Here is a 19070-nt window from a genome sequence, read left to right on the forward strand (position 1 = left end):
AACCAACAAAGTTCTGAAGAGACCATAAATCAAAGTAACAACAAAACGAGTGGTGACAGCGACAATGATCCAACAAAGACTAAACAAAACCAGGAAACTAAGGCCCCGTCCAGACGGAAGCAAAGTCGGCTTCGTTCCGCAAACAAATCTCATACACACAGAAGCATTTCAAGACTTGCGTGTGTCCAAAACGAGACGCTGAGGACGTTTAACGGCTGTTATGTATATGCCAAGTCTGGAGTGGCGCTGTAGCGCAGCCTCAGGGAGTTAACGGAAAGCGTAGAAGAAGAATCAGCGAAGAAGACGAACACTTTTTTTTCTGACTTTATTGAAATCTACAGAACAAACATGGCTTTGCATGTCTCAAAACAACATGAAAAAGACGAACACAGGAGAAGTAACAATGGCGGGTGATTCAAGTACAACACCGCTTGTTGAACGTGGGAATAAAGAAGCTAAATATTTGGTGGACGAACGGCCTAAACGGTAAGAAACTTGTGAGGATACATTGAAACTGGCTTTCGTGTGGACGGGGTCTAAATACAAGCCAACTGACTAGACAATGAAAAACACCTGGACAAGACACAAGTGGCTGGAGGAGATGATTGGATGACACAAGGGAACAGGATGAGTACAGGTGCAAAACAAAACGAGCAATACAGGACACAACGCCCAAACAACAAACCTAACCATGATATACACAAATCATAACAGATGGCTTGTCAGATTCTTATTGTGCTTGCAAGTTGCTGAATGTTTTGGGGAGTTACCTTCATTTTTGTCTTAATAAAAATAATTCTCTATACGCTGGAGATCACGCCACAAACTTGGCCATCAAAAGATATTGTATTTATATGTTGCAGTGAAGGCTTCGCAAAGCATCTCCAGGAAACTTAGATTGAGGTGTTCATGGACTTCGGACTTCATACAGTGGTTCTCCATTAACCATTGGAAATCGCTGGTTATGGTTACAATTATGTTAAGTATATCTGTTTGTTGGGTCCTCAAAAATAGCCATAATGCGCCATAAAATGGCTGTTATTGCTCAATAATAAACGGCATATTTATCTGAAATCAAATCTGAAAGGCCACACTTTTCAGTGTATTTAGCATAATCCTAGAAATACCCCGGACGCTAAATTGTGTACACAAAATCTGCTTCGAAGCGGTACAAATAATTTTTTTTAGGCCCAAGCAGTTGAAGGTAATAAAGTTGAATTTGCAGATTGATGAATACTCGCTTTTTTTTTTTAAATAGCAGAGATTAAATTTAATGTTCAGGAAATAAGGATCTAATGTTTTGTTGTGAATAAATATTTTGCAAATAAATAAATCTCCAGGAGACATTCAATCACTTTAAAATTGTTTTTGCTTCTACTCACACAGAAGCACAACTATAGCCCAATCGTACCCAACCAGGTCTCACCACCGGTGCCCACGTGTGGATTGGGGCCAGTTTCTACAGCCGAAGTTCGGACCGCCAAGGTACCAGACTTCAGCCACCATCCACAGCCGACGCACTTGACCTCTCCCATAGGTAGTGAGCCTATGGGAAGGGGGTGCAGGCCCAGTGCTCAGCAATTGAAGTGGATGTGTTAAACTTCAAAGAAAAAACACACAAAAATCATTATGCTTGCAACAAAAACAATTTCTGTTGTTTTTGAGTGTTTCCCACTTAGATGTTACTTGACAAATGAACTCCTTATGGTTTTGGAAACCAAACTACTGACAAGTTTGCCAACATTCTTTCTAATTATTCGTTGTCTTCATCCACGCTCTGTGTTCAGGGGGCTTGTCACTCCAACAATCAAAGCTGATTATTTGTCAGGAACACTTTCATCTGATGACCAGCTCAGCAGCCTTTTCAATCTGCTCTTATTCCACCAATCATTGGCATTCCGTTGCCTCTCACTCAATGCCTCTCACCTGCCGTCCTGACATGTCCACTTTTGCTGGATAATGAAGGCCCATCAACGAAATATCAAGATAAACATAAAGGTAGTCGCGGCTTGACAAGAAAATAAGAATCATCAATCAAAGGGCTTGGCTACTTACAGAACATGTCAGGCAGACCCCAGGGTCCTGAGCACCCAGTCGGACTGTGTTTATTTCTGGACATTCAACTAGAGCATCACATCATCTTAAATGGTCTTAACGCTTAGCACTGCTTGTGTCCCGGTTGTCTCACCGCTCTGGGAGATATCAGAGGAGAAAATATTTATCATCCATATCATACCATCGGCATGATTCCTCTTGTTCTAGTTCCACACTGTCAAGGCTTCTTGTTTTTTTAGCCATCAAGCGATGGGTTCATGTCACATGCACACGTGAATGGAAATTGCCGGCTTCATCGTCTCTTCGTGATCTTCTGTGTCACAGATAAGGCAATGTTTATACACTTTTGTCCTAGCTGGTAATGTGTGCTACTGTCCTGGTCCAAATGAACAAATCCCTGTCCACAACTTAATCTCACCTTCATCCTGTTTAATAAATTACCTTTAGGCTGTGAAAGGCAAGCATTGGGTTTGCAACGGCAGTCACACATAAAGAGATAGTGGACAGGAACAAAAAGATAATTACAGTTTTGTCTGTTTCTACAAATCAATGTAAGGGCAACATCACAAATCAATAATGAGGGTAATGATGCAATATATTAGGCATGGCTACATGCGAATTGAGTGTGATGATATTGGAAGGTCATTAAAAGAGGAGGACATTACCTTGAGCGTATTTCAAAATCACAATTATGAATGGTTTCCTTCAAGTCAATACTTGATTATGAGGAAATGTAAACGCTCCCACTGCGGACATGTATGAAGTGATAGATTTGTCAGCGACAGACATTCATATTCAGCAGCACAGCCATGGCTGCACTCTGCCGTATTTTCCTGACTAAACAACAACTCCTTCATCTGCGTCCAGAGGCCAATACACTCCATAGGAAACAAAATATCTCGGGGTGCAAATTAAAAATATCTCCAAATGAATTCGCTAAGATGCGACCTGCGTGTCGCACAACAAAATTGAAAAGTGGAGGGAGATGCAGTGTAGCATTGCATTAGAATATATTACATTTAGACGTCTGCAATTCAATCAGGCGTCTTTTTTTGGAGCTGATTATAGCTTACAAATAAAAATGAGAAATGAGACAAAATGCGATAAAATCTGCATGTTAACTGGGTACAAAATGGAAACATAATTCTAAAGTATGGCTTTGAGGCAATCATTGAGTCCCCGTATAATTAAACATCAAAAAAGTTATACATGAAGGCAGTGGCGTAGCAAGGGTGTCCAGGGGCCCCAAGCAAGAAGGGATTGGGGGCCCTGGCAGATGGGGTATGGGTGGGGGTCGGTACGGGGCAAGACAGGCAACCATTTGTCAAATGCATGTTGTTAAATTTTAAAATTGCACATCATAAAGAATCAACATGAATTGTGCTTCATTCAAATAACTTGTTGAAACAAAATAAAAACAGTAATACAATAGTAAAGTGCACATAGGGGCCTACATTTATTTAAACAAAATTTGGAACCAAAAATAGAATACAGCACAGGCCAAAAGTTTGGACACTACGCCTCTGCATGAAGGCTGTTCTGATCATTTGAACAAGTTATTAACTAATTAGCATTTAGCATCACTCATCATCTAAAGAAATGTACTCATCATCTGGCAGAACAAAGAAGGAATAAGAAAGAAAGAAATACATTTCATTCTCACTCTATCTTAGATTGTATATTATTAGAAATGCAACAACACTAAAATTGCACAGTATGATGTCTTATAAATTGCAAAAAAAGGCCCCAATATGTTTACATGCAGGCAATAACCCTTTTAAAACACGAATATTGGCAATATCCGGGCTTTGTAAGGCCATGTAAACAGGCACAAGACTGTCTGTCTGTCTATCTGTCTGCTGAGGGACCTTTGAGCAATTTCAAAGTGCCCAACGGTGCTCCACAGTTGCGCAAACCCTTTCACTTTGCATTAACTGTTCCCTTCTTGGTGTTCCGTAGGTACATTCATTGGCTAATTGACCATGAAATACTGATTTAGCATTGTCAGTTTGTGTTTCTCAATTATTCCTTTGCTTTCACCTTTACAGTTTTTCTCCATAAGTTTGGCACATTTCTTGAAACTGATATGACATTTTCAAAACTGCAAGCTCATTTGGGCAAACAGACTTACATTTGTTCATCAGTTCATTCGCAAAAGCGCATATCCATCCCAAAACTGCTCGCACATGTTTCACTCCAAGTTCTTTTCCCAAACAAAGAGTCAGTATTGTCACAACTGCAAAGATCCTTCTCATTTGCTTTGGCTCATCTGCATTCACTTAGTTCTTTTGCCAAAAATAACTTGGATGATTTTGCACAACAAGCTCATATCTCTCCCAAAACAGCTCACCTATGTGTCAAAATCACATTTCTATGTCATACAAGTAGTCAGTGCCCTCAAAATGCATCGTCCCTTTGGCATTCTGTGAGCACTGCAAGTCAAAATCATTAGATGTTTTCTCACAACAGCTAACAAAATACAATTATATATAAAACTGAGGGGGGGGGAAATGATTTTACAAGAGCAGTATTCAAAGTTTGCGGTTTGACATACAGTCAAGGAAATTGCAACAGTTTTCATTCACACAAAGTTAGTTACACATTAGAGTGCAACAAAAGAAAGTGTAAGTCAAATTCTGTATATTTATGAAAAACGAATAACTAAAATCATATCTCACACTCAGCATAAATGAATAACCCACTACTGTAACACTTTCACTAGCCTTCCCCCTCTCGGCCATCATCATCATTCTCTTGGGCATCCATACGCTGCTCTCTGTTCGGCCAAAGGTTTTCATCTACATCGCAGAGGGTATTTTCCCTTGCTGCATTGCAAGGGGAAAAAACGCTGTGAATGTCTCAACCATCCCCTACACAGATCCCCTGGGATGTCTTCGCATGCAGCATCCATTGCTTGAAGTAGGGTCAACTGTCTTTGAGCCCGATGTTCATACACTCTCCACCTCCAAGCAGAAAAAAACTCCTCAATTGCATTGAGGAAAGGTGAGTATGGTGGTAGTAGCTCCATGAGCATCCTTGAATGGGTTGTAAACCAGGCCCTGATGAGATGGCCACGATGGAAATTCACATTGTCCCAAACAATCACATAGTTGGGTAGGTGAGAACCTTCCAGACTTCTCTCATTTTCCTGGACCAGATTAGAGTACAGGTGATCCAAAAAAATCAGGAGTTTCTGAGTGTTGTATGGACCTAAACTGGGGATGCGAAAGACCACACTATTCTCAGATATAGCAGCACACATTTTTATATTGGCCCCTCGCTGGCCTGGGACATCCACAGTCGCCCGCTGGCCAACGATGTGTATACTTTATGCTTGATTAATTTTGACAATTGAACAGATGGTTTTGGATATTATAACTTACACACTGAAATCCTGCTGACATGTTTTGGAGAGGATAGCCATTAAAATGAAAAAACAACTAATCCAGCTCGATCAGCAATATCTATTCATTTATAAAATTTGCTAAATGTGGGCACATTGTGCTAATTGTAGGCTAAATGTACTGAAGGGAAAATAACCATGGTTTGATATGTCCTCTTGTAACCTCTTATATAAGGATATGTTGTTGTCCTGAACTGTTGTACGAATCCAGGTGCCCAACAATTTGTAAATAAAGAGCGGAATCAGCCTGGGAGTGAATGCCTTGTTTATACTACAGTCTTCCCTGCTTCGCAAACATGTTTTCGAGAAGTGCCTGGGAGAGGGCTTGGCCAGCCCGGTTTCTCACTCTCACAACTTTTTGTTAACGAATAAAAGACGGAGCGGCACACGGTGTGGGTAGAGTCAGCTGTGGAATACGTACGATTGCCCAGCCGTTTTGCAGCTCGTTCTACCCGGACCGTCGGCTCTCCGGTCTAGTGTTGTCAGTAAGGTGGGGCTTTAGGACCCAGATGCGGGAAGGCAGAGGTGCAGTCCAAAAGAGGTTTTAATATCTAATCAAAAAAAAAGTACAAAACAAATGGAACTAACAAAACCTGAAGCAAAACATGAAAAAACAACTAAGGCGAGACTAACAACATGACATGGATCCGGATAAGGCAAAGAGGTCAGCGTGACGTGGAGAAAGACTTACAACAACAACAGCAAAAATGAACCGACACAGACAGGGGGGAGACAACTGACTAAATACACCAACACTAATGACATGACAAGACACACCTGGCTGAGGGCACTGATTGGATGACACATGAGGGTGATGGGGAAAGGTGGACACAATCAGGGTTGACACAGACACCACACGAGGAAGGGCAAGTGACCAGAAACGAGAGGAGTAGACTTTTCACAATAAAACAGGAAATGACAAGACAAGGGGAACACACAAGGAAAACATGACAGGGAGTAAACAAAACTGAAAATAAACATGACAAGTGTCAAGGTAAGCGCTGATGATGATCATATTATGCTGCTTAGCGTTGAAGTGTGTTGATTGCTGTTTGCGGGGAATAAAAGGCACCATTATTCTAGCAAAGTGAGGTATGTTTATTGCTGTTTACGTGGAATAAAAGGTACAATTATTCTAGCACAGTACAGGTGTTGATTGTTCTTTGCGGGGAATAAAAGGTACAATTATTCTAGCACAGTATATCAGTCTCTGTGTATTCATTGTTACCGCCGATCACTCACGATCCTGCATAAAAATATAAATGTGAAGTAGTGTCTTCCATAAAACATGTACGCAACCATTTGCACAGATCCACTGAGGCAATTGAGACATGTTCTAAGACATTGGCAATTTGATGAAAGCAATGAGAAACGCCATTCAGTTGAGACCAATTGTAAGGTAGTTTAGGGATTTGTCCATGGTATTTTGAAAATGTCATCTCAGTTTCAAGAAATGTGCCAAACCTATGGAGAAAAACTGTAAATCACTGCCCTTTCAACATGTATTCATCATCTTAACCACTTGGCCACGGCTGACCCCCTACGATATATCTATCTACAGTGAGATGCTTTGAACAAACATTAAAAATCCCTTCACAGTTTGAATTGATGCATATTTCTTACCTTAATTCCTTCATTCAAAAAAACTTTTCTTGAGAAGATGCAGCAATACCTCCAGTGATATCTACATGACACAAAGCCCCAAAAATAAACAAAAAACAACCAGCTGGTGCCACACGCAAAACAAGGAAAACCGCATTGTGCCACCCTTTTGAAACGCTAGTGTGCAACTAGCATGCCACTTTTAAAGGAAGCGAGGAGCCACTTTGTTTGGCCATGATTGAAGTGGGCTGTGACCAATCTCAATACGGCGCAGTTTACCCTCTCTCAAATCCACCATCTTGTGGTAATCTGCGAAATTATCATTATTGTGTCTAACATGCCTCTGCACATTAATGGCACACGTCACACAGGATTTACACTATCCACAAAAGTAGAGCTTGTTTTGTTATCGAATAAGTTTTAAATTATTATTATTTGGGTAGTTTTGCATGTATGATTAATTACATTCCCTGTTTAATTGTCAACAATCTTGGTAATGTCCAGTATAATTCAAAGCATTCTATCAACTTCATATTTAGAACATTAAATATTCTTGTATTGACAACATGGACATGTTTTTTTTCCCCCAAAATGTAAAAATTTGAATTCATTTAATATCACTTTTAACACATATTACAGCCTTTTGCCATTGTTTTGTTTGATTTGTAGCTATAAAATGGCCATTACCAAAATAAAAATGCACTTTAACACAAAATATGGCCACGGTATTAAAAACTTGGATACAAGTTCTAATTTAGAGCTAATCCAGATTCTTTCCTGTGGCGTTTGCTGTGTTTCTCTCCATTTTGACCTCCCATCACCAAGAGTCTTGTGGGCTTGTTGAAGAAAAAAAGCGATAGCTCAGCCCAGGGTTGAGTAAATATCAGCTGAGTTTAGGCTGCAACTACACTGTGATAATCCTGAAAGCACGCCATGTGCGCACCGCAACATTCATCACTGCCAGGTTGAAGGCCACGGGCCATTATTTAGGAACCACTCGCCCTTCCACACCAATACTCACCACTGAGAACACAAGCTGTGTGGACTGTAATCGTGTTCAAGGGTGCGTGTCACCGTACAAAGGACTTCCTTTTATCTATGCAGGTCAAGGTTTAAAATGAGTAAATTGCATGTCTTTAATCCATCAGAAGATTAGGGTCCATCTCATTTGGCCACATACTGCAATGAGAAACAATACGATTCTTGGGTCATGTATTCATGTTGTAATTGAATATCCAGCATAATTGATAAGAGAACGAGTTTTAAATGTCTGCTATGATGTAACGTTGACATCTAAGCTCATTCAGAAGGCCAAACAAATAAGATCTTGCTTCCTGTAAGCTTCTGTTTGTTCTCTTTTTCTATCTACGTGAAAAATAAGATATATGGCTTTTATTAGCGGTTGTGATTTGAAGTAATACATCAAAATAAGTATGAAACTGAATAAAGAATGGACAAAGGTGGTAATGTATAATTACAGCGATCATTTAATGAGGTGCAAGTGGCACTTATTTTTCTTCTTTGCTGTGTGAGCAATGAACTGGCTGTCAGTGTAAAAAAGCAAGTAGGGCAGAAACCTGCAGTTCCCTTACGTTCACTTATTATTCATTCAGCTCTGTAGTTCATCCCCAAACTATTAATTATCTTTGGTAAATTGGCGAGAAGCGGCTGCTCGTGTGAGGCAAAGATTTAGACATGCGAGACAAGTGTTGGGTCTTGTTGAGCTGTCTGTCAGTTCAAAGGAGTCTTAAAGTATGTTTGCTTTAATTGCTGATTGCCCCAGCTTTTTTGGAACGTGCTTCTGGCATCAAATTCAAAATGTGCCTTTCTAGTGTGTTCAGTTGGATAAGATAAAGCCATAATAGGATTTGTAAATCATTGTTTTCTGTTGTTATTTGCATTTTTCACAATGTCTCACCTTCATTGGAATGGCAAATGCTCTTTCAAAAACCAAAGGGACACTATATTTTAAAAATAGATTTTCATATACAGCCTCCCTACACAGAACGACTTGTGAAGTCATTGAGTGCAAGTCAAAGTCAAGTCGAGTCTTCCATTTGTTTTTGTCGACTCGAGTCTAATGCTACGTTTGAGGTGGTGAAGTTGGACTTTTCCGACCTCATACGAGGAAGTGTGCGCGGGAACCTACCTTTGAACTCAGAAATCCGACTTGCTAAATCGGAAAGAAAAGGACCCTTGCTTGGTGGAAGGCATTAGAAATTACAAAAGCCCAAGTGGAGCCCTGTGGGCTTTCTCCCCTATGGCATAACCCTGACTTTCGAATTAACAACCAATCGTTTTATTTAGGTGTGTGGGAGCAGAAAGGAATTACACAGCTCCACCATCTCTTCTCAGATAATATGTTTATATCATATACATCCTTGCTCCAAAAATACAAAATAACAAACGGAATTTTTTTACATTATCTGCAAGTTAAAAATATGATAAAGACACAAATTCCAACACTTCAGGGTACACTCCAACCGCCTGGTTTAGCTGAAGATATTACCAAGCTTTCTCCGACAACAACAAAAAAACTTTCAAAAATATATAAGTTACTTTCATGTACGGATAAAATGTCTTTACCCATCTCGAAATGGGAGACAGACTTGTCTATAGCTCCGGAATCTGACTTTTGGATTCAAGTTTGTGAAAATGCATTTAAAATGACAAAACACACAAATTTACAATTTATCCAATATAAAATTATCCATAGAACATACATTATTCAATATATGATGAAGAAAATGGGACTCTCCGACTCCGACATTTGTCTCCAGTGTTTACAAAACACTACAGACACTTATTTTCATGCTTTATGGTTATGCACTCCGGTTATGTATTTCTGGACTAAAGTCTTAGAAAAACTTTCCGCTATCTTGGACTATAGGATACCTTTATCTCCAAACTTGTGTTTGCTAGGTGACCTAACAACAACTGACTTACCACACAAACAATTTCAATCTACACTTGTAGCCCTTACTATCGCAAAAAAAACAATTCTTGTTAACTGGAAAAATAAACAAACTCTGAATATCGACCAATGGTCTAACCTCCTCATAAATCACATTTTAATGGAAAAAATATCGGCCTCAAATAAAAAACAAATATCAAAATTCATAGAAATATGGTCTACGTATATAGAATATTTTAACCTAATTCTGGTTATTTAATTCTGCCTGTTAGCGAGAGCCACCACATCGTGATAACTTACATTGATGTCTCTGCATTTGACAGTTTGTAACTAATGGTTGTATTTTTATAGTCAGGAACCCAGTTGCTGCCAACAGGATCGAGCAGATTCACCTCCAATGGGCACTAAGGGCTAATGTTCGGATTCACTGCATGCCAGGGGACTAACTCTACAGGTGCTGTCCCCCCCTGGCTGGGCGTGGGCGGGTCTGCCCCTCTGTTGGCTGCTGGGTGGCGGCTGCGTCTTGGTCGTTCCTTGGGTCTCGTGGGGGTGCTGTGTTCGGGGCGGCGCCGCCCCGGCGCGGTCCGTCGCTCTGGGCCCGGCGACGCGGGTCGGGGCCTGTGGGCCGCCGGGGTGCCCCGTGGTTCCCTCTCCCCTCCCCCTTCATCCCCCTTGCTTCCGCTCCCTCTTCGCCTCTCCCCGCCCGTCCTCCGCCTCCCTGTCCCTTCTCCCTCATCGCCCTTCCTCCTCCTCTCCCCCTCTCTCTGCGGCCCTGCCGCTGCCTCCTGCCCTTCCTGTTGTCTCCTTCCCCCGTCCCCTCCCCCTCCCCTAGGCCGGGGGTTTCATCCGTGGCCCGGGTCTCGGCGCTCCGGGGGCCGGGAGGGTGAGCGGGATCGGTGTTGTGCCCGCCCCGCTCCGGTGGACCTCTGGGCACTTCGGGCGGGCCCCGGTATCCGGGGGGCGAGCCCCGCCGGGGTCCCGGTGGGGTGGGTGGGGGATTGGTGGGCGGATGCGCCTCCCCCCCCCCGCCCGGTTGGGGGGGCCCAGCTGGTCACTCCTCTTAACTCACGGCACTAGTTTTGCACAATACATTTTAGGGCACATAACACACTTTGGGGGGGAGTGGGGTAGGGTGGAGACACCGTCTCCGCCCTGCAGCTCCCCTCCAATTTTAATGCACCACACAACTGGGGGGGGGGGGGCATCGGTTGGGGCGGGCCGCAGCATGGAGCAGTGCTGCGGTCACCTGTCCCCGGGGTGGGGGGGTGTCTTGGGGGGGTGTCTTGGGAATTGGGGACCTGGGGGCGGTTGGGGCTGGGTTGGGGTGGATGGAGGGGGTGGAGGGGGGCTTTGCGTGGGGGGAGTGGGGGTTGTGGGCCGGTGGGGTGCCTGGTGGGCCTGCAGTGCCCCGTCCTGCTGCGTTGGGTTGGGGGCGCGGGCCGCGTTGGAGTGGGGGGCGCTCCTGCTCCTGGGTTTGCTCTCCGGCCGGTGGCCCCTGCGGGGCCCGGGGGTCGTCCTTTGGCGCTGCCGCGGCCTGGGGGGCCCTGAGGTGTTGCGCTTGCTCTGTCCTGGCGGGGGTCGACGGCTCTCCTCTTTGGTGGAGATTTTCATGCATGCCAGATCCACCACACCAGCATCTATCGAAACTCAGACACAATTTGTTTCTCCCTCAGGTCATTGATTCGGTGGAGGCGGGTGTCTGTGGATCTCACTCTGCTTCGTCTGTCCTTTCTACCTTTCCTCAGTTTCTCCTTTGGGCCCTTGAGGTCTCCCTGATTTGTTGGAATTTAGATGTCTCTGGGGTTGGTTAAGGACTCTGGTTAGTGGCTCGGTGGGTGGTGTCTGGTCGGTGCTGGGCTTCGCTTTTCTTTCTTTTCTTTGGTCCCTCTTCGGGTCTCCTGGCGGCCCCACGACTCTGGCTGGATTTTGAAGTGTTCGGTTTAGGTGAACGGTATGGGAATTCTTTTTTTTTTTTTACACGCACGCACGCACGCACGCACACACACACACACACACACATACCAAAAAATTCAAAAAAATAAAATAAAATAAAAAAAAGGGAGAACAATGATGATGACATGTCAAATGATCAATACTGAGCTCTCCCCCCCAAAAAAAAGGAAAGAAAAGGACCCCGACTTCACCGGCCGGTTTAAATCTGACGTCACTCGACAATGACAAACCCTATAAGCACAAAGACCGTGAATGGCAAAACATAATTCACTCAATTATAAACATACTGTATTTATTTATTTATTTTATTATAACTGAAGCCGGTCAAACAGTGCACACAACTTCAAATTTAAAGGGGTTGTTTATTTCTCAAAAACACTCTCCGTTATGTTCACACAACACTAGCAAACATGGCGTTTGTGTAACAAAACTAACAAGCTTGCTTGCTTGCTTCTAAACGCTGCACAGAGCAGTACACAAAGTGGCAGTGGCAACTCTGAAAGAATACAAAACAATAAAAAAACATTTGTGCATTAATTAATATCATCATTAATGACATTTCCTTATCGAGACAATCAAGTAAATGCTTATGTGGCCCAAAACGGTTTTCTCGCCAAACAGTGTGTGCTGAAAAAGTGAAAATGTCCTTCTTTCGTTCTCCTAGCGAGACATCAAGAGCGCGCAGGAAACAAACTGACCTCCGGTATAACTAAAAATGAATGGTGAACTAGCTCCACCTATTCACACAAACAGGTGTTACATTGGTGAATTTAACAATGTTTTTTTGTGTGGGTGGTTTCTTAAACAGTTACCTCTTTTTCATCTGGGTACATAACATTATTTTGTTATTTGAAAGAAGTAACTTTACGGAACCCAACATGATTTCGACTGATAGTGTTAACTAGAACAACAAACAATTGATTGAAATCAGCCATTTTTGTTGTTTACTTTCGCTTCAAACGCTTTGATGTTGGAACTGGGAGAACTAATGTGGTGTAAATCTGACTTCCCACCATCCTTGAATGCAGCATTAGCCATATGACTCAGTCCCCCACGTGTGCTCATTAGCTGTGCATTACTGGAAATAATAGTTAGGTGATGAAGATGGAGTTTTACTTCTTGGCCGTGCCCTTGTTGGGCTGGTATGTATCTTTGAAGTTTAGAGGCGATCAGCGTACCAAAGCTAGCGACGCAAGGCTAAACGTGATGCTCATTCACAACGTGCTGATATTTTATTTTAGTACTCTCTCAGCCACACAGATGTATAAAGACTATTTCGCCTAAGCTTTAAACATTAACTCGTTCACTGCCATTGACGGCTATAGACGTCAAAAACTCCTTTGAACTATTTCTATTAGTTTAACATTTTTTCCCACTTGTTAACAAGAGGATAAAAACCTAGAAAAAAAGTTTTTTTGTACATTTAGAACAGATATAAAATTTGTGATTAATCATGATTTAACTAGTGAAGTCATGCAATTAATTCTGATTTTAAAATGTAATCGCCTGACGCCCCTAATTTTTAATAATCGTTTCTTTTTTTTAAAAAAAAAAAAAGATTTTTAAAAGATTATTAAAAATTAGGAGCGTAATTTTTTTCCGGAATTAAGCGCATCACTTCACTAGTGTCATGTTTGGGTTCTGTTTTCCTTGTGCGTCTCCCTTGGTCTTGTTAAGTGTAATCCTGCCCTTCCTCGTTTGAACCAATCAGTGCCCTCAGCCACCTGTGTCTTGCCCCAGGTGTGTCTTGTTGTGTCATTAGCGTCTGTGCATTTAGTCTCCTGTCTCCCCTCTGTCTGTGTTGGTTCATTGTCTTTTCCTCATGTCATGCTGCCCGTTTTTGTCTTGTTGTTCCCCCCCATGTTTTTTGTTTTACCTTGCAATTTGGAGCTCACTTTTTGTTTTGTAGAAATTAAAGTTCCTTTTTGTGCTTCATTAACTGCATCCTTGCCTGGCTGTTTCTCCTCCCTGCATTTGGGCCCTCCACCAAACCGCATCCTTGTGACAACTAGTTAATTCACAATTAATCACAAATTTTATATCTGTTCTAAATGTACAATATTTTTTTTCTAGGTTTTCATACTCTTAACAAAAGTGGGAAAAAATGCTAAACTAATAGAAATAGTTCAAATGAATTTTTGACAACTAAAGCCGTCAATGGCAGTGAATGAGTTAATATGGATTAATAAAGGCGACCAGTCGACTTAGCAGTTCAACCTGTATTGCACACGCAAACAGATGTGGACACTGATCTACTCTCCAGACACAACCAGGATTGCGATTGCCAAACATGCTAAATTGCTGCACAATTCATTTTGCGTGTAGTGGAAGAAGTTTACACAATCTGATTAATTAAGCACGCACAATGTGATGTATCAAACCTGAGACGAACTACGCTGGCTGATATTGCACCTTTAAATAGAGCATCTGAAAGACAGGTGCAAAGCAGCACACAAAGTGGTTCCAGCCTAGCACACACAAAATGAGAGATGGCAGGGAAATTCTGCTGGTGTTAACATTTTTGAAAAAGTTCACTTAGAACAGGCCATCACTTCTTTAACCATCATTTCTACTGAATTTATTAGTCCTCTCCTCACAGGTCAGTATGAAAATCAACAGTAAATATGGTTGGAATGCTATGGAATATAGAAATATTTGTAATCATATTTGACAGCCAGAGGGTGATGACACACCCACTCCCTATTTGAAAATATTTAGGACTGAATTGCAATGGATGGTATAAATTATTTATTGCTCTAGGCCTCAGCGTAATGGCATTTTCTTGCACTGCATCTCTAACTGAACACTCCCGCTTAACGTAACTGAGTGTTGGCTCCATCTGACCTTTGGGTGTAGTTGAAGTTATTGTACATGATGCACTGAACACAAATTAATCAGTTAACGAATATATTAGGAAAAACCTCTTAGTATCATGCAGATAACTTCTCACTGTGTAGGTAGGTGCACATAATTCTTTAAAAAAAAAACTACTACATGTAGAAAGAATGTATCCGTTAAGCAGAGAATGCATGACTGATTAAATCAATCAACGCACTGCCAAAAAACAAATGTCTCATGTGTAATAAAATGGCATCATTTTGATTCTAATTTATTATAAATCCTTCTTACTCTGCTTTCACCAGCCTATAATGCCTGTCACACCTGTGTGCATTTAATGACAGAATGGCATCAATTATTGAGACGGCACCTTAAATAGAAATACTGTCTATACTGCAAAAGATTATGTGCAATGAGGGCTTTTGAGTCAGACACAAAATGATTCATAAATTCAGGTTTTTATTGTAATTTTAGGATGAGAGCTGAGCTGGATGGGATTCAGCTCAGTCATGACCCTGAACAGTAGAAAACGAATGAAACACAAAATTCAAGTCACACTCCATGACCAAATGCAAAGATTATGGATGGGCTCTAAAAGAAATGATAAATGGCATACATATCCAATATGCAAATAAAATCTACTACAAATATGCATTGTACTCGTTTATAAAGCACTCCACTCGGCTCAACAAATTGATCTTCAATGCTGACCTGTAGTCATGTGAAAGGTATCGATGTATACGGAGCCGAAAGAGAAGTGGCAATTAAGTCAAGCACAGCTCAGATAGTTTTGCACGGTCAGTAAGTGACAGGATTAGGTATAATGAGGACCTGCAGGTGTAAAGGGATGGACAACATATTCAGCCATCAAAGTAATGGCCTTTTTATTTATTTAGCAGAACAGTGATGGGAGTTTGCCTTGCTGAGTGTATTTCTCCTCAGGTTTGTGAGTAAAAGAGTCATTCTCTGAAACAGGTGCCATTTCCACCTTGCAATTTATAAAATTTTCATGCATCCTTTTTTTCAAAATCCATCCACAACTTGAAAGACATATTAATCCCCCCCCCCCAAAAAAAAATCCCTCCTCAGGCATAAAATCTATTAATAATATCCTTTTTTAAATGTGCCACCCCGTCACGGACAATATGTGCGCTACACTATTTGAGTGATGGTACATTAAATACATTTGTAAAATATGTTTTGCTACTAGTAAAATCTCATTTTTTGAAACCATCAATAGACAGTATATTGTAATTTAATCAGATTTTTCATTTTTAGCCTGCAGCGATTATTTGTGTTGCCGTAATGGCGAACAAATAATTTTGACAGTACTGAGGGGGGAGTTGTAATTTCCTTAGTAACCTCTGATATTTGCTTGTTTATGAGCAAAATAAACGATAAAAATCCTATTATCAAGTATTCATAATCTGAAGTAGCTACTATAGTTAATTATGGAGTTCTTTGCTTTAGTAAGAGAATTACTAATCCACTCAGAAAACACAAATGATTCGGCGGAAATGGAATTTCTAGACAACAAATGTATTTATTAAACACACAAATCAGTCACAGTCACAGCCTAACCTATTAATGAAACGGAATTAAAATGCGAATAAAAGATGAAAAGAAAACATGCAACCTAATGAACTAAAATAAAAAAGTAATGTAAAAGGTAAAGGGGAGAGAGGGGTGGAAAGCGTTTTGACCTGTCCATCCTTTTATGGTCCCGTCCAGACGGAAGCAAAGCCGGGTTTGTTCTTCAAACAACTCTCATACACAGAAGCATTTCAAAACTTGCGTGTGTCCAAAAGAAAACGCTGAGGACGTTTAACGCCTGTAATGTATATGCCAAGTCTGGAGCGGCGCTTTAGCGCAGCCACAGGGAGTTAACGGAAAGCGTAGAAGAAGAATCAGCAAAGAAGACAAACACTTTTTTTTTCTTCTTTCCTTTTTCCTGAGAGAGCTCAATATTGTGCATTCGGTAATCTTACCTGTCATGTCATCATCATTGCTCTCACATTGCTTTTTTTTTCGTTCTTTTTTTTTGAATGCACATGAGTGTGTGCTCATTAATTAACCTAAAACCTATTAAAAATCCCATACCATTCACCTAAACCGAATACTTCAGAATCCCGCTAGAGTTTTGAAATAGTCAGGAGACCCGAGGAAGGATCAAAGAAATGAAAGAAAAGTGAAACAGACATTACCTACTACCTACTGGGTTACCAACCAGAATCTTTCACCAACCCCAGAAACATCTAAATTCCAACAAATTAAGGAGACCTCAAGAGACCAAAGGAGAGACTGAGGAAAGGAAGGAAGGTGTCAGTAAGGTGGGGGCTTTAGGACCCAGATGCGGGAAGGCAGAGCAAGGAGGCAGAGGTGCAGTCCAAAAAGAGGTTTTAATTTCTAATCAAAAAAAAAACTAACTTCAAAATACAAAATAAACTGAACTAACAAAACATGAAGCTAAACATGACAAAACAACTAAGGCGAGACTAACAACATGACATGGATCCTGATAAGGCAAAGAGGTCAGCGTGACGTGGCGAAAGACTTACGACAGTGGCAACAATGAACCGACACAGACAGCGGGGAGACAACCGACTAAATACACTAACACTAATGACATAACAAGACACACCTGGCTGAGGGCACTGATTGGAAGACACATGAGGGTAATGGGGAAAGGTGGACACAATCAGGGTTGACACAGACACCACACAAGGAAGGGCAAGTGACCTGAAACGAGAGGAGTCAGACTTTTCACAATAAAACAGGAAATGACACGACAAGGGGAACACACAAGGAAAACAGAGGCTAAACATGACAGGGACTAAACAAGACTGAAAATTAACATGACAGAAGGATAGATTAAGCAGAGTGAGATCCACAGACATCAGCCTCCACCGATTCAAGGACCAGAGGAAGAAGCAGATTGAATTTGAATTTCAGTAGATGCTGGTGTGGTGGATCTGGCATGCATGAAAGCCTCCACCAAAGAGGGGAGCCGTCGACCCCGGACAGGACGGAGCAAGCACAACCCCCCAGGGCCCCCCAGGCCACGGCAGCACCAAGGCGCAACCCCCGAGCCCCGTAGGGGCCACCGGCCGGAGAGCAAACCCAGGAGCCAGGAGAGCCCCCCACCCCAACACGGCCCGCGCCCCAAACCCAATGCAGCAGAACGGGGCATGGCAGGCCCACCAGGCACCCCACCGGCACACAGCACGCGCTCCCTCCACGCCCACACGCCCCCCACCCACACCCGCCACAACCCTGCCCCCGCCGCCCTCAGGCCCCTGAAGTCTCCGGCTGATGTGGATGGGCGCACGGCTGAGAGGCCTCGGATGGCAAAGTCCCCTCGGTTGGTGGTGAAGTGCTTGCGCGGCTGAGAGGGAGCAGCAAAGTCCGAGGAGTCTGGTAAAGTTAGCAAGAGATTGGCAGATTCCAAGGTATTGGCTCAATAACATAATAACTAAGCATCATTAAAATGTAAACAATGTTTCTGTCCAACCACAATAATATAGGCAATGATCTACAAGTTGATATGAGTTCATTTGGAATGCACCTACTTGTCATCGGAATGAGGAATATGGCATTGTTTCTTATGAAGCGATGACGCGGAGACAGTGCGAAGGGACCGTCAACAAATTATGGTTCTGCCCTCTAGGTGGCGGAGTGGTACCGTCACTTGCCTACGATGCAGATTGGCGTTGGTTTGCTTCCCCGCCTGGGGTACCATGTTTGTATGTGTGCGTGTTTGTGTGAGTGAGTGAAATAAAAAATAAAAGAAATACAAATTAAGGTTCTTCTTCTTCTTCTGCTCCTCTCACACTCCTCATAACTGTAAAGTTAAAAAATAAAAAAATAATATGTACTGATAAATATACTGATAAATATGAGGGTTAAAGGGAAAGTAATTTTAAAGGTAAATTACATATTACATATTTAAATTAATGTTATGTTATGTTAATCATGTTTGCAGAATTATTATTCGCACAATGTGTTTAATCTTCTTTTCCTATTCACCTGCATTTGCCTAAATACTGCTAGGTAGCTCCTAATTGGTTAGTTTTCAGTGATAGACAGTTGTTTTTTTTTTAAATAACAAAATATACAAACTTCACTGGCAGTCAAAAGTACACAACACATACGCACGCACTCACATGATATACATGAGAGGCTATCAAATATTTGAAGGTCTTCAAGTGCTTGCATCGGGGATCAGCAATTTTACATGTTATATGTTTCAAGGGCTTGACATAGTTATCTTGCATCTGTTTCCTAAAAGCTGTGAATATGGGCTTT

This window comes from Vanacampus margaritifer, chromosome 2 (assembly GCF_051991255.1).
Source record: "Vanacampus margaritifer isolate UIUO_Vmar chromosome 2, RoL_Vmar_1.0, whole genome shotgun sequence".
NCBI lineage: Eukaryota > Metazoa > Chordata > Actinopteri > Syngnathiformes > Syngnathidae > Vanacampus > Vanacampus margaritifer.